At 36.1% G+C, this 17,168-nt stretch overlaps 1 protein-coding gene and 1 pseudogene across 1 annotated transcript in view; one reads left to right on the forward strand and one right to left on the reverse strand.

Annotated features, from left to right (window-relative positions):
- Positions 1-17,168, reverse strand: part of TENM1 (teneurin transmembrane protein 1) — a 908,801-nt gene that overhangs the window by 822,057 nt on the left and 69,576 nt on the right. The gene's annotated exons all lie outside the window — the stretch shown is intronic.
- On the forward strand, positions 3,663-3,818 carry LOC100521121 (putative ribosomal protein eL39-like 5 pseudogene; annotated as a pseudogene).

Consider the following 17,168-nt stretch of genomic DNA (forward strand, 5'->3'; position numbering starts at 1 on the left):
TAAGCTTAATAGCTCTCCAGCCTGCCCTATTTGTGGTATTTTGTCTGTTGCATGATACATGTGGGCTTCCAGGTTCCCACCCTCTGCTTCTTTCTGAGGTGATCTTACAGATATCCCCTCTCCAGTTTATTATTCCTCCCACCTCCAGAGACTGCCATACAAAGGCAGCTGCCTCCAGATATAATGAATTAGAATCAAGTCCCAGGTTTGTCAGACATTTTGGAATACTTCCCTCTATTAATTCTGATGTGTCTTCCTCGTTAAAGAGCCGTAGGTAGAATTTAAGTCTTTCATTTTGTAAATGAGGAAAAGGGCTGAAATAAATTATTTGTATAAGGTCAATTAGCTTGTCAGTGGAAGGGTTCAAATTTAAACGTTGATTTTCTGACTCCCAATCCAATGCCCTTTTCAAAACACTGTGCTATCTTCTTGGACGTCCTATTTGTCACCACTCTGATAATACGTACTCACATGAAAACACTCAACCACCTCATATAGTAGGACAGTGCTTCTCAAACTTCAATGTGTATATAAATCACGTGGAATCTCTTTAAATTATAGATTCTGATTCTGTAACTCTGAAGCATGGTCTGCATTTATAACAAGCTGCTAAAATGTGCCAATTCTGCTGTCCATGGATTATAATTTGAATAACTAGTTATTAATGCATTATCCAAAGCTTGGGTTAAGAGGCCAAACTTCTGACATGAATCTGCAAACACACTGCACTGTTGATAATGATGATAATAATGATAATTGCCAACATTTATTGAGAAATTTTTTAAATGTTCTACGCAAAGTATATAATTTCATCCTTCTAATAATCCCATGAAGACGGTACTATATTAAACATTGTTTTACAGATGAGGATGTTGAACGTCAGGAGATTAAAGTAATTTTCCCAATACTATACACTAGTGAGTGACAACTAAGATGCAAGCTTTGTATTTTCAAGAGTTCAAACTTATAACCACAAAAGTTCTTTCTTTTCCCTGGAAAGTGCTAATATTTAGAAAGGTGAGGGAAGAAGGAAGAGGGAAGAGGAAATAGAAAAAGGAAATAGTATTTATTAAGAGTCTTGTGTGTGCCAGAGACAGTACTAGTTCCTTTTCCATAATATCTCATTTACTCTTTAAATTTACCATGGAAGTTTGGCATTATTATCTTCCTTCAAAGAATTAGAAAATCAAGGATTAAAGATACCAAATCATTTGCCCAAGAACACACACTCAGAGTTAGTAAATGGGGAACTTGAGAGTTGAACACAAAATTTATGTTAAATCCATTAAATGATTCTGCTTCTTACTGGAATCAGTTGAGTGAAAGTTGGATTTATAACTTTTAGAAAGTAAATCAAAGGTCCTTAACTAGGATCCCAAAGATCACTACAGTGTCCTTGATTTTCTCCCCACATTTTTGAATACTTAAGGTATTGCTTCATTCTAAAGGAGTCTAGAATGGTGTAGCAAACATTATTACTACTCACCAATATCCAGTTTTGTTCTCCTCTGAGTAACTATAAAACCATACTTCTCAGATTCCTCACAGGTAGGTGGGGTCATGTTCCTATTTCTGGTCAAAGGGCGGTGCAGACATGATATGTGTTACTTATGGACTGAAACACTTGTAACACTGCACAATTACTCAGCTTTCACTTCTTTGGCAATTGCGGAAACTTCTGTTAAAACGGTTCAAATTATTGCAGGCGTCTAGTCTAATTATTATAGGAATCTCTACCACATGGAGAAAAACTGCTCTGGAGAGCTGCCTCAACATACACTGGATTTTGTGGGAATGAGAACTAAGTATTTTCTGTGTTAGGCCACTAAGATATGGTTGTTTGTTAATGCTATAACAGCCTATTATATTCTGGTTAATATAGGTGGCATGGTATGCTAAATGAGCACCATAAGTATATGATCCCTATTATTACCACATTATGATATCTAGACTTATTTCTCTAGTTAGGTATTAAGGAAAATGTAGCTAGCTATTATAATCATGGATGATTGCTTTTGTTTACAACGAAGCTAGCTTAAGTAAGAAAACATCCAAAGTGAGAGAGCACAACAATATCTAAGTATGCACTGATTCTCTTTCATTGCTGTACTTGATAGAATAAAAAAAACTGTGACACTTCTCAGGTGACAGAGTTCTCGCCAAAGGAAATTGAGGGAAGAAATCTGTACATTTTGAAAATTACTTTATTTTTGATGGGAAATATATATAGAAGGATTACTCATCCTCTGAATTGGTAGAGTTTACTGAATATAACTCCGGTTGAGGTAATAAGTCTAGGTCCTCATTATAAACACTCATATTCTGTTATCTCTATTATATAGTCATGCTTATAGGAGCTATTAAACTGTATAGCAGTTACTATTATTTGTTAACAGGGTAAAATTATATGTGTGTGCACGCAAACATATACATAATGTGTACATAAATATATGTAAATCTTCAGTGTTTTCTCATTAATTTAGAAATTATGTGAAAAATGTACTCAAATAATGTTATTAGGTATGATGAGGTATGAAATATATATGTGTGCCTATAGATGTGTCTATAGATGAGTGAATTTATTTTCCCCAACATTTTGAAAGTTGTGTTGAAATATTTTATCCTGGGAGTTTCCGTCGTGATGCAGCGGAAACGAATCCAAGTAGTATCCACGAGGATGTGGGTTTGATCCCTGGTCTCGCTCAGTGGGTTGGGGAATCTGGCATTGCCTTGAGCTGTGGTGTAGGTAACAGACACAGCTTGGATCCTCTGTTGCTGTGGCTGTGGTGTAGGCTGGCAGCTGTAGCTCCAATTGGACCCCTAGCCTGGGAACCTCCATATGCCACAGGTGTGGCCCTAAAAAGAAAAAAAAAAATTATCCAAATCATGTTATGTTATTAACCATGGGGTGGAATGAAATGTCACATCAGGTAATATTATACTGCTCTGATTTTCATACAATTTAATGTTGATTTAAATTAAAGAAAACATAATTCATAATAAAGGACATGTTGTTTATATCTGCCCAAGCCTAAGTTGGAAAACACACACAGATTTAAAATAATGTATTAAAATACTTAAGGTAGTATTTTCATTTCACTTTCATTATTGAATATAATGTGACACAAAACCATAACACTTCCTATGCCCTAAAGATTTTGTTGATATAAACAGGAAGCCAACAGTGTAGACTTTTAAAAAGAAAGCTCAATTTGAAAAGACAAGGAAATAACCAAGACTTAAATCTGCCTTAACACAAAAACCTTTCTACTATTTTCCTATAGGATTGCTTGTCATGTTGCCAGTGAAAAGAAGCCACATATACTTTGAGGGATTTGGTGAAGCCATGTACTCTGGAAAAGGCTGAACTGGATTCTGACTTAGAGAAACCAAAGAAAATATGGGCAGTGTTTCTGTCAGCCCATTGACTCCATAATTGATGATTTTTTTTCTTCAAATATTTTGAAATGAGACATTAAGAGGCAGCAAAAACATTTGCCTCCAACAAGAGCTGGAACTGGATAGGGTTACTCATTTCTCTCGGTACAAACTGCATCTAGCATTTATACGTTACATACATGCATGCTAATGCCGTAAAAAAATTCCTGTTTGGCTCTCTTCTCTTCTCTCCCTCCTACGTGTGGTTCAATTAGCGCCTTGCCATGTCTTCTCATAAGACTTTCAGGATCCAGCAATTCCTGGCCAAGAAGCAAAAGCAAAATTGTCCCATTCCCCAATGGATTTGAAGGTAAACTGGTAATAAAATCAGGTACAACTCAAATAAAAGACATTGGAAAAGAACCAAGCTGGGTCTATAAGGAGTCCCTCACATGAGGCGGTGCACATATTTATGCTGCGTGGCAGTCACTTCCATCTTACCATATCACTCTGAAAACATCACAGCCACAGTTGAATATATCAGGAAATGGGTCTCTTTGTGTTGGTGTTTCTGCATAGTGCTTTGCCTCAGTAATAAAGGCCTCTTGCTGGAGGCCTCTTGTTGGAAAAAAAAGAATTCCTGTTCTTACATGCCCGTTTTATTATTTATTTATTTATTTTTTATTTATTTATTTATTTATTTTGTTTTCTTTTTAGGGCCACACCTGAGGCATATGAAATTTCCCTGGGCTAGGGGTCTAATTGGAGCTGCAACTGCTGGCCTATACCATAGCCACAGCAACACTGGATCCCGGCCGCATCTGCTATCTACTCTATAGCTTGCAGCAATGCTGGATCCTTAACCCACTCAGTGAAGCCAGGGATTGAACCCACATCCTCAAAGCAACTACGTCAGGTCCTTAACCCGCTGAGCCACAGTGCAATTCCCATGAGTCCCTCTTAGAAACTCAAATGTGTTGATGTCTTTAAAATAGGTTATTTGCCCAGCAAAACTTCAATAGAGTGAACAAATCTTGGCATTCTTTTATACAGTATCTGCAGTGCTTGACCGTACATCTGGTTTTCCAAAATACCATAGACTGGGTGGCTCATAAACAGCAGAAATTTAGTTCACAGTTCTGGAATCTGAAAGTCCAAGATCAAGGTATCGGCAGAATCTATGTCTGGTTAGGCTTGATGTCCAGTGAGAGCCTACTTCCCAGTTCATAGATGGGCTTCTTGCTATACCTGCTCATGGCAAAAGGAACAAAGAAGTTCTCTAGGTTTTCTTTTAAAAGGGCACTAATATCATTCATGAGGGCTCGCTTTCATTACCTAATCACCTCCAAAAGTCTCTGCCTACTAATACATCACATCAGAAATTATATTTCAATTTACAAATTTTGGAGAGATACATTCACTCTATGTCAAGCTCAATCTCTTACTACAGTCCACTCTTACTTATAATTTCTATTATCCAAGGTCAACGGAGGTCCAAAAATAATAAACAGAAAATTCCAGAAAAAAATTTCACAAGTTTTAAATTGCTAAGATCTATAGTAAGAATACATTTTCTTTCCATGAAATTGTGAAGAAGGAAAAAGAAATCTGTGCTAGTTTTGCTATCATACCTCAAACTGAAAAAGTTACAGCCACAGTAGGTAAGTGCTTAGTTAAGGTGGAAAAGGCATCAACCTAAATACCCATCGACAGATGAATGGATCAAGATGTGGTACATATATACAATGGAATACTACTCAGCCATAAAAAGGGGAACAAAATAATGCTGTTTGCAGCAACATGAATGCAAGTAGAAATTCTTACTGTGCCTAAAAGATTATAAGTCATCATACTTATGTAAACATAGGAAAAAACATGGTGTATATATATATACACACACACATATACCTCTTGTATTCATACGCACATATACTTCACACTATCTTCAGTTTCAGGAAACCATTGGAAGTCTTAGAATGTATCCCCTGCAGATAAGGGGAGACTACTGTAAACACTGTTACAGTCAAGCCCCAACTGGTGTCTTTGTGGTACACGTATAGATTGGCACCAGGAGACTTATACCTTATGTCCTTTTTTATTTGTGGACCTGTGATGTAGAATTTGTGAACTTTCTGAAAGCCTGAACATGCAATCACCTTTTTTCAAGAGGCTTTGGGAAGAAAGATGAACAGAATTAGAAATTTTTGACTACATAGGATTTTGCAGGCTTTCCAAAAAACAAGTTCTAAAGTGCTTGATTGATTAACTTATAGCTTACTTACAGAATGATGGTTTGGCTTATTTGAAGGTTTTTGGCCATAGAGTTAAGAAAAATCTCTTCACTCAAAGACCTGCAGTCACCACTATGGTTGCTATGGAAAAAATATAAAAGTATTTTTGTTGCTATTGTTGATTTGTTTTGTTTTGTTTTGCTTTTTCCAAGCTTGCTATTCTGGAAGAGGGGATTGGAGGCAGACAACTCTATAAACTTTGTAGTTTTGGGCAAACTTTTCTACTGGGTGGAGCCAAGACTGCCAAAACATGGTCGATTTTTCTACAGGTAGAAATTTGGTCATACCTAAAAACTTTACCAAATTCTTTTAAAGTTCCTGCTCAGATGATGGTGACATTGAAGTACTGATTTGTGAATGCTACCTTGGTAAAGTGGAGAGCATCAATAAAGCCAAATTCTGACAGAAGATGGCTTTATTCATTTGAGAACAAATGATACGTTGGGACATAATTTCATTTGGAAGAATCTTGGAGAATTAATTCTAAGACCCATTGACACAAGTTTACTCTTATCTGGCAAAGCTGTGTGATTCAATCTATTATTCTACATAAGTTTGTGAGTCAGAGTTTGCAGCACTTGTGGCCATCAAAAGTCACTTGGTGATTCAAATTGTATGTATTGTCATATAAATTTTAAACTTTTATTTGAAATAAAGATATTTCACTGAAACTTGCTTTTTGTTTTATTTTAAGAATTCCAATGTGTTTTCATGATTGAGGAAGATATACTAAAATATTTTATATTATCTTTATGTGAAGGAAACAATATCATTATTAGCATTTTCTGGAAGAAGGGCAAATTTTATATCAGATTGTCAGAGTTATCAGCAAATCCAAAGAGGTTAGAAACCTCAGCAGTTCATTTTCTTGTTTTTCAAAATATTTTTTATTAATCCAATAGTTCCACATGTAGGAATTTACTTGGAGAAAGAATGAGAAAATTATACAGAAATTTACATATTAAGATTTACGTAGTGTTATTTATAACAGTGAAACATTAAAAGCAAACTAAATGCTCAACATTAGGGGAATGTTTAAAAATATGGAATGTCCAGATGAAAGAATATTACATAGCCATTTAGTATTATATTTTAAAATATTTTTACTGGAAAGCATTAAAAAAATGAAAAGACAACCCACAGAGTGGGAGAAAATCTTTGAAAATGATGCAACTGACAAGGGCCTGATTCTCAAAATATATAAACAAGTCATACAACTCAACAACAAAAAAACAAACAACTCAATTGAAAAATGGGCAGAAGACCTAAATAGACATTTCTCCAAAGAAGACATTCAGATGACCAGTGGGCACATGAAGAAATGTTCAACATCACTAAGTATTAGAGAAATGAAAATCAAAACTAAAATAAGGTACCACCTCACTCCAGTCAGAATGGCCATCATTAAAAAGTGTACAAATAACAAATGCTAGAGAGGGTGTGGAGAAAAGGGAACCCTCTCTACTGTTGGTGGAAATGTATATTGGTATAATCACTGTGGAAAACAGTATGGAGGTTCCTCAGAAAACTAAATATGGAACTACCATATGATCCAGCAATCCCACTTCTGGGCATATATCTGGATGAACCTACAATTCCAAAATATACATGTACCCATATGTTCACTGCAGCACTATTCACAAGAGCCAAGACACAGAAACAAACTAAAAGTCCATAGAAGATGAATAGATTAAGAAGATACAGTACATATATACAATGGACTACTACTCAGCCATAGAAAGAGCGAAATAATGTCATTTGCAGGAACATGAGTGCAACTAGAGACTCTCATGCTAAGTGAAGTAAGTCAGAAAGAGAAAGAAAACACTTGATATAATTTATATGTGGAATCTAAAATATGGCACAAATGAACCAATTTACAAAACAAAAACAGACTCACAGACATAGAGAACACACTTATGGTTGCCAGTGGGGAGAGGGGAGGAAATGGGATGTGGGATGGATGGGGAGTCTGGGGTTGGTAGATGCAAACTATTACATTTAGAATGGATAAGCAGTGAAGTCCTACTGTACAGCACAGGGAACTATATTCAATCTCTTTGGATATAACATGATGGAAGATAGTATGAGAAAAAGAATGCATATATATATATATATATATATATATATATATATATATATATGAATGACTGGGCCACTCTGCTGTACAGCAGAAATTGCTACAGCACCGTCAATACTATAATAAAAATAAAATTAAAGAAAACAAAAAAATTTACTAACATAGAAGACACTTATGGTGTAATCTTAAGTGGTACAAAAATCATTTATTTCAACTCTATAAAATATATAGAAATATTAGAAAGATGTTTGCAGTGATCGTCTCAGATGGTAGGTTTATGAAAAGCTCATTTCTTTTTCTTGATACATTTTTACAAAATTTACAAAATGAGTATACATTATTTTTTATAATCAATGCGGAAAACATTAAAAAGAAAAAAATAATCCATACAAAAATGGTTTTGCACAGCAATTTTCTTGTAACATTTATGTTATTTTGAAAATCTTTTCAATTAAGGAAATAATATGCTCTAAAGAAATGATAATTCTTAAGACAAATTTTGTTCATCCTTCAGCATTAGGCAGTCGTTTAGACACTGAAGCATCAAGTACTAATGTTTTTTCTGGATTTTGTGACAGATACATATGAAATATTGGTTTTTAGGAGCAGTATGTACATTAGCAATGAACACAGAACTCATAGATTTTTGTTTGTTTTCAATGCCAGTTTAGGATATTTTGGAATTCAAACTCCCCAAATAATCTGCAGTCAGATGACACTGAAATATGGAAAGAAAAGTGTGGCAAGTACCTATTTTTAAATCACTGCAATTCTTCCTGGAGCATTTCCACTGAAAGCACAAAGGATATAGAAATCTAAGTTAAGCACATTTGGGAATACAGAAGAATCTCAAGCAACATAGTCTCTCATCAGCTAGATATGTTCCGATAGGTCGGTAGAATTTTGCCTATGGCTATATGAGCTGTTTTGCCCCAGAGACATCAATTTTAATTCTCTCTTTGGGATTCACTGGTGTACAAAGTTCTTCAGAGGATTCTTTTTCTCTCCTTTACCCATGCCACCTTCTTATCCCTCAAAAATCTAGGCCATTTACCTGGAATTTTCCAGGTAAACTTGATAGTGAAGTGTCCAAAAACTGTTATAGAAGAAACTATATGACAAAACTATGGAAATACTTATTTTGTTATGTAAGAGTTTAGAATGTGGAGATGTATCATCTGATACATACGGCTCAGTTTAAAGAAAATATAATTGATGGGTGGTGAGGAAAATGATACATTAAAAGTTAATAAAAGACATGAAAATGTAATTAAACAAATCTCATGATGTTTTTGTCAGGGAGTGACTTCAGCTCTTCAGGTTCAGTTTCAATGTTAAAAAGAACTGTATTCTAACCTTCAAAAAACTGAGCTTTCATAGGTTACCACTGAATGGCAGTGATACTTTGGTTATTATTAAATACAAACTAACAAACAAAATTATAGGGTATGTGGTTTGCTCACTGTTTATGTGGGATTCAAACTAGTCAGGCAGAACAGGGCAGGGCCTGCTGACCAGAGTTTAATGTTACATTGACTGTAGGCTGGACAGGGAGGAGCAGGCCAGATGCTTGTGTGGGAGTGGGCTGGTGTGTAGGAAGTAGGCAGTAGGTGAGGTTCATCAATCTCTAAGGGAATTCAACTAGAATGTTACTGTCAAATGAAAGTTTTTCTATCATTTCTTAGAAAAATCTGTCTCCTAGGGAAAGAGCTGGGGAGACAACACATTGAACAGTCTAAATACACAGATTTATAGAAGTGGTACCTAAAACACAGAGGCAAAGGAAAAAAGAACCAGGAATAGAGAGACAGTGGGGTGAAAAGTCAAATACAATTAAGGTCATCAAAGAGGCATGCCTTGGTAATACTGTGGAGTGGGAGGAGGGGTAAGAATGGAATTCTCAGAATAGAGATTCAAGGATAGAGAAGAAAGTACTGTTATGGACTGAAAGCTGTCTCCCCCAAATTTTTATGTTGAATCCCTGACTCCCATTGCTACTGCATCTGGAGACAGGCTTTTAGGAGGTAATTAAATTAAATGAGGTCATAAGGGTAGGGTTGTAATCTAATGAGACTGGTGACCTTTTAAGATGAGGAAAAGACAATGAAGATCTCTCCATGTAGAGTAAAGGCTATTTGAGGACATAGCGAGAAGGTAGCCACCTACAAGTCAGGAAGAGAGGCCTCAGCAGGAATCAACTCTGCTGGCACCTTGATCTGGGACTTTCAGTCTCCAGACTGTGAGAAATTATATTTCTTTTGTTTAAGCCACCCCAGTCTATGGTGTTTTGTTGTGGCAGCCCAGCAGACTGCTCCATGAATCTGAGCAGCTAGAGAATAGCCAAAGAGATAATTGATTTTGACGGTGAGCTGATCTGAAGCTCTGAGTTGGGGGATCTTACCTCTGGCTCTTCTGGTATGTTATAGCTGAGAGGTGCCTTAAGGCCATGTTCAGTGGGTTCTTATAGTCACTTTCTTAGTAACAACATTCTCCCAATTCCGAGAACTGAGCATTTTAAAAATAAAATTTTATTTATTGGATTTAAGGTGATTTCATGATAGATCTAAAGATAACAGATAAAGAGATGGGTATTAAAGCAAAAGTAGGTATATTTTCATAGTAGAGACTACAGACATTAAAAAATGTAAAAAGGGAGAAGAAAAAATGTTGTTTGTGTATCACACAGATAGAAAGCAGCACTGGAGAACCTGAATAATGAGCCCCATATGAATTAGATATTATAAAGAATGACAGAAATAATTTTATAAAGAATAGTTTTAAAATAGTCCTACTAAATGAAATTGGCACTCTGAGAAGGAAAGACAATTAGTAAAGGAAAAAAATTTTCCTTCCCATCATAGATACAAAAGCACAAAGAGCTCTGTTAGAACAGCAATTGTAGCACTTCTTCCCAGAACATCAGTTTTATGATTTACCAGAACCCATTCTGACCCTTAGAGAAAAGATTAACACCTTCTATCATATGAGGAATTGAGAATTTGGGCTGAATGAATACATGCTCTATGTAAAAGAGGGGTGGGAGGGGGAGGATACAAATGGTAAGAGTTCTGGTAATCTCAGAGTCACAAGCACAATACTAAGACAGTATGCACTGTCTTTTGTACATGAAGGTGGCATCTGTGGCTCATTTATTAGAAGTGTTGCTTCTTAGAGTTCCCATTGTAGCTCAGCAGAAAGGAATCTGACTAGCCTCCATGAGACACAGGTTTGATTCCTGGCCTCACTCAGTGGGTTAAGGATCCGGCATTGCCATGAGCTGTAGAGTAGGTCACAGACGTGGCTTGGATCTTGTGGCTTTGGTGTGGGCCGGCAGCTATAGCTCCAACTCAACCCCTAGCCTGGGAACCTCCATATACCCTGGGTATGGCCCTAAAAAGAAAAAAAAGAAGTGTTGTTTCTCTTCTAGACAAAGGGATACTCTGTTTTGAGCCCTCCGCTTTGTTCTAAGTACATGCATTTGCACAGTGGCTGATGGGGGAGGTGGGTGGTGATTGTGACAAGGGAAGAGATATTTTTCTCTCTGATTACCAAACAGCCTATAAAAGGAACAAATTGGCAATTCTGTATACTAGCTTACATAAGAAAGACTAACTGGTCCAGACCAAAAGATAGAAAGTTTGATAGTAAGAATATTTAGTAATATAATATTTATAATTAAACATAATATTTTATCACATCAGCTTTTCCTTCTTGGGCATGAGTTTCATTTAAGAACACAGAAACTACATATTGAATAATTAATATGTGTGACTAAAATTTCTTTCATTGGCATGGTTTAATATATATCACCATCCAAATTTCTTAGGCTTTGTCAGCAAATGCTTTTTTCCCTAGTTTTCTTCACAACTTAAATAAATGTGTACATTCTATTTTCTGTGCTCCTAAAAATAAATTGCTACCTTATTAATTGGAAAGAGAAAATGATATTACTTTGTTTACCACTTGTACCAGGCACAGTGACAGAAAGGCATAAAACTCATACAGGAAGAGATACTTTGGAATATACATGGCCAAAGTTTGTACCACTATGAAATAATATTCTAGGAAAGAGGCAAAAACCAAACCAAACCAAAACCAAAAAAAAAAACAAAACAAAACAAAACAAAAAAAACGCAAACAACAACAAAAAAACAACCCACAAAGCCATGGTCACTTTTACCTCCAGGCTTTTGAGTTGAAATAAACCAGCCGTCTTCACAATCGACCTAAATAAGAAGATCCATAATAAAAAAATATTCAAGCTTCTTAAGGCTAGTCTAGGATTTAGGGCCAGCCAAATTTCAAACTTGATTCCTTAGCATTATTTGAAAGTAAGAAACAGTGTGCAAAGCAGGGTATTTCTGATATATAAGATAGTGCTTAGTGCTTTTTTTTTTTTTTTTTTTTTTTTTTTTTTTTTTTTTTAGGAGTACAACTTTGTTTTTTGTCTTTTTTTTTTTTTTTTTTTTTCCCAAGGCCACACTCACGGCATATGGAGGTTCCCAGACTAGGGGTCGAGTCAGAGCTGTAGCTGCCGCCTACACCAAAGGCACAAGATCCAAGTCCTCATCTGAGACCTACAGCACAGCTCACAGCAACGCTCTGATCCTTAACACACTGAGAGAGCCCAGGGATCAATCCTGTATCCTTATGGATGCTAGTCAGGTGCATTGACTGCTGAGCCACGATGGGAACTCCAAGAGTGGAACTTTAAATGTAAATTCTTTCTCTGCAACTTATAATGATTTTGCTATTCACTTTGCACAAGAGTATACATTGCTTTCAAACTCTTCTCATGTTTCTGGGGCAGAGATCTTTGTTTTATTGAGGGGTGTTTCTTGAGTGCATAGAACAAAGCCTGGCGCATAGTGGAAACTTAACAAATATTTAGGAAACAATTGAAGTGTCTGTGTTTTGTTGGAACTGAAATACAAGCTCTTCATCGGCAGACTCACATATGCAAGTAGTTTGTAAGATATGTAATGTGTGACAGTATGTAAGGCATTGTAAATACTATGATCATCGTAATTCTATGGCTTTGTATCTTCAAAGTCAAGTTGGAGTCACTGGATATATATGGCCCTTAGTTAATCAATGATGCTTAAGGTTTGGGGTAACATATTCCTCCAGGAATCTGGTAAGGGCTGTACATCATTTTCCCAGAGAAATGTACATTCCTATACATTTGCAGACATTTTTAGGGAGTTTTAGAACCACACCTCTGAAGCCCTCCTGTACCCCTGTAGGATCCAAAGATCCCATTCAGAGCTCCTTAAGAAACCAAGAAAACAAAAAGGAGGTGGGTTCTCCAAGGCAGGGCTGAGGACCACTGGCAAATAAATAAATATAAATAAATAAATAAAGACAATAGAGGAGCACTTCTGTTATCTGATAGGAAAGCTAAATTTTTTGGTTGGGCAAGTGCCTAGAGAGAATTCATGTTTTTCTCCCCCTATTCTGAGGTATGGGGTTACCTGTAAATTTTACCAAGTGTCCTACTTTTCTAAGGACATATTTAATCTGCTTTGTGGTAGTCACCTCACCCTAAATATCACTTATCTATGTTCTTTGCTTAGAAATTGACTAAGTATATATGCAAAACATATCAGAGTCTATAAGTACAGTTATGATTGAAAATATTGAAAAAAATATTGTCTTATTGCTACTGCACAGTATTATTCTTAGCAATCTGTCTATTCTGAACTGGCATGTTCTGTCCCTTCTGTGTGCATTCATCCCTACAGCTCTTTGTATTAAATTTCTTTTTAAATTTCATTGTAAAGTCTAGTGCCTTTTCCATTTGCATGGTTGATGCAATGTTTCTGATTCTAGAATGTTAAACAATGGAATATATTGTTTTAGTTAGAATAGAAACTCCCTAAGTATGCAAATGCTGCTGCATATTTTAAAAGAGAACAACGTCCCTAACTTTCATTTATCAATTTTCAGCATTTAAAGATCTCAATGATTTACAATATTGAAATAGACAATGTATAACCAGAATTTAAATATTCAGTAAAAATGACAAATTTTCATCCAAGTACCATAATCAAAACAAAGTCACAACATCTAGTATATAAATTAATAACAACCCTAAAAATTTTTTCCTCTGTCATTCATTTCTATCATATTAAGGTATCTTAATATTTCTATTTATATTAGATATTTCTATCATATTAAGCTCTTGTTTTTAAAAGTCTCTATATCTTCGGATGGCAGATAATGCATGAGATAATATCAAATGATCTTTCTGAATTCTGGTTGAAGCCAATCTATTATTGTCACTATTTTACCAGGGAGATTTGAGACAGAATTACATGATTAAATGAAGCCACATTTTGATTCCTCTCACCTAAAAGACATTTTTCTCAATGAAATATAAGTGGCTAACATTTCTTTAGCGTTGACCCATCTTTCATTTTTCCTCCTCTACTAAGATTTTCTTATACCTGTAATACACTGAATTTTCTAACTTTATTATTTTTTTTTTTGTCTTTTGTCTTTTTTTGTTATTGTTGTTGTTGTTGTTATTGTTGCTATTTCTTGGGCCGCTCCCGCGGCATATGGAGGTTCCCAGGCTAGGGGTTGAATCGGAGCTGTAGCCACCGGCCTACGCCAGAGCCACAGCAACGCGGGATCCGAGCCGCGTCTGCAACCTACACCACAGCTCACGGCAACACCGGATCGTTAACCCACTGAGCAAGGGCAGGGATCGAACCCGCAACCTCATGGTTCCTAGTCGGATTCGTTAACCACTGCGCCACGACGGGAACTCCTGAATTTTCTAACTTTAAAAGTATACAGGGAGAAAGAAATTCTCTTCCTTGGAGAAGAAAGAAATTTAGCTATGGAAAGAATCTAGGTCGACTTAAAGAACAGAATTCGTTCCCCAGTTAGCTCTGCCAGTTTGGAAAGAGCCAAAGGTAGTATTTGTGAGTTGTCTATGTATCAAGAACTGAGTGCTTGGATTAGAGGAAGAACATGTACCCTTTGGAATTATGATGAAGAATATGTCAAAGTGAGGAAGTTAAGCCTTCCTTTTAAAGTAACTATGCTCCATCTTTTAAGGACGTTTACAGATGGACAATGGGAACACCTGCATTCTATCTCTGATGGTGATTTGTGGTGCGATTGTGATGTCACTCTGACTCTCCATTCCATCTTCTATAAAGGAATATAGCCAAACTAGATGATATTTAAGGTTGTTAAGCCCTAAAATTACTTGATTTTAGCAGCTGGAATTCCAAATGATTCAAGTATTGGAAAGAAAGCTTGTGAGGATTTTTTTTTTTTTTTTTTTGCCATTTTCTTGGGCTGCTCCCGCGGCATACGGAGGTTCCCAGGCTAAGGGTCGAATCGGAGCTGTAGCTGCCGGCCTACGCCAGAGCCACAGCAACGCTGGATCCGAGCCGCGTCTGCAACCTACACCACAGCTCACGACAACTCCGGATCGTTAACCCACTGAGCAAGGGCAGGGACCGAACCCACAACCTCATGGTTCCTAGTCGGATTCGTTAACCACTGCGCCACGACGGGAACTCCAGGATTTTTAACTTAGATCATTGGTATATTCTGCAAAGTGTAAACCAAATTGTATGCATCAAATTATATCACTAATGGTATATTTTAGCATAGTTAGACTTGTGTCTATTATGTGAATTTTGGTGGGGACATTATCATTGCATAATATATCGTAAATTCTCTCAGGACAACTCATCTCATTCAAGTCTCAGGTGAAATTGAACTTCTGAGCAAGTTGTCAATTGTTATAAAACAGATACTATGATAGCATGCAATAAGTAACTGATCTTTGCACTGGCTAATAGAAAGCTAGTGCTCATCCGTAATATACATATGTATGGTGTGCATTTCTGTATTAATCTCATTCTTAGGTTTCATTTTATGTTGCTGTCCTTCATTTTATGTTGCTGTCCTTTGATTTTTTACCCTTCTTGCCTTTATGTGCCAATGTTTAATTTATACTGTCTTGTTTTATGGTATGCATCCTTCTACACTACTTTAGCCTTTTAAGAACGAAGGAGGTTATAAATAAATGGCCTGTAAATGGGTTATTAACTGGAGTGGTTTGCCACTACTGTGGCTGTAACAGATGCCACAACAAGTTTGTGTAATGGCTTAAACAATACACATTTATTATCTTATAGGTCTGTGAGTCAGAAGCCCACCACAGGTCTCACTGGGATAAACTCAAGATATCAGTAGGGTTACATTATTTTTGGACATTCTAGGTGAGAATTCATTTCCTTACCTTTTCAACTTTTAGAAGCTGCCTACATTCTTTGGCTCATGACTCCTCTTTTCCATATTTAAAGTAAGCAACATCACATCTCACTGACAATTATTCTATAGTTGTGTCTCCCTCCTACTACATCCTGGAAAGTTTCTACCTTTTTAAGGACCCTTGTGATTATATTGTGCCAACCCAGATAATTCAGGATAATCTCTCATCTCAAGGTTCTTACATTTTTTTTTTTTTTTTGGCCATGCCCACAGCATGTGAAAATTTCCAGGCCAGGGATCTGACCTGAGCCACAGCAGTGATAATAGTGGATCCTAGATCCTTAACCTGCTAGGCAACCAGGAAACTCCATCAATGTTTTTACTCTTTATCAAATCTGCAAAGTATCTGGTGGCATGTAAGGTGGCATATACAATAGTTACAGGTATTAGGATACAGGCATCTTGGATAGGGGCATTTTTATGGTTAGTCTGCAACACTAACCTTAACTAGTCTTTAAGAGAAAAAGGGAAAACATTTTTTTAAAAGTAATTTTATTATTAGAAATTACGTAGGCTTTTCCAGGCCTTTACTTGTCATCTGAAAGTTGGCTCAAAGTAATTCAGGATGAATTAATTAAAACAATACCTTTTACCTTTCGACTGTATTATTTGAAAAAGGGGAAAAATGAAAAGAAATAGTTAAATTTTTATTTATAGTGATAGTAGTTAAATACTTACATGACATTTTCTATGGATCAAGAATGTAGTGCCTGCCATGGATAGGAATGTAAATTGGTAGAGCCACTATGGAAAACAGTATGGAGTTTCCACAAAAAAATAAAAGTAGAACTATCATATGATTTGCAATCTCATTTCTGGATATATATGGAATCACTATCTCAAAGAGTTATCTATACTTCCATGTTTATTGTAGCATTATTCACAATAACCAAGATATGGAAATAACCTAAGTGTCCATCAACAGATCAATGGATAAAACAAATGTGATTGTTATATATATATTTGAATAATACAAACCATAAAAAAGAAGGAAATCCTGACATGCGTGACAATGTCGACAGACCTTGAGAGCATTATCCTAAGTGAAATGAATCAGAAAAAGACAAATACTGTATGATCTTACTTATATGTGCAATCTAAAACACTGAACACATACA

This window comes from Sus scrofa, chromosome X (genome assembly GCF_054392235.1).
Source record: "Sus scrofa isolate SSC_HxYL_T2T_F1_AM1 chromosome X, Sscrofa_HxYL_maternal_Yorkshire_Landrace_v2.0, whole genome shotgun sequence".
Classification (NCBI taxonomy): domain Eukaryota; kingdom Metazoa; phylum Chordata; class Mammalia; order Artiodactyla; family Suidae; genus Sus; species Sus scrofa.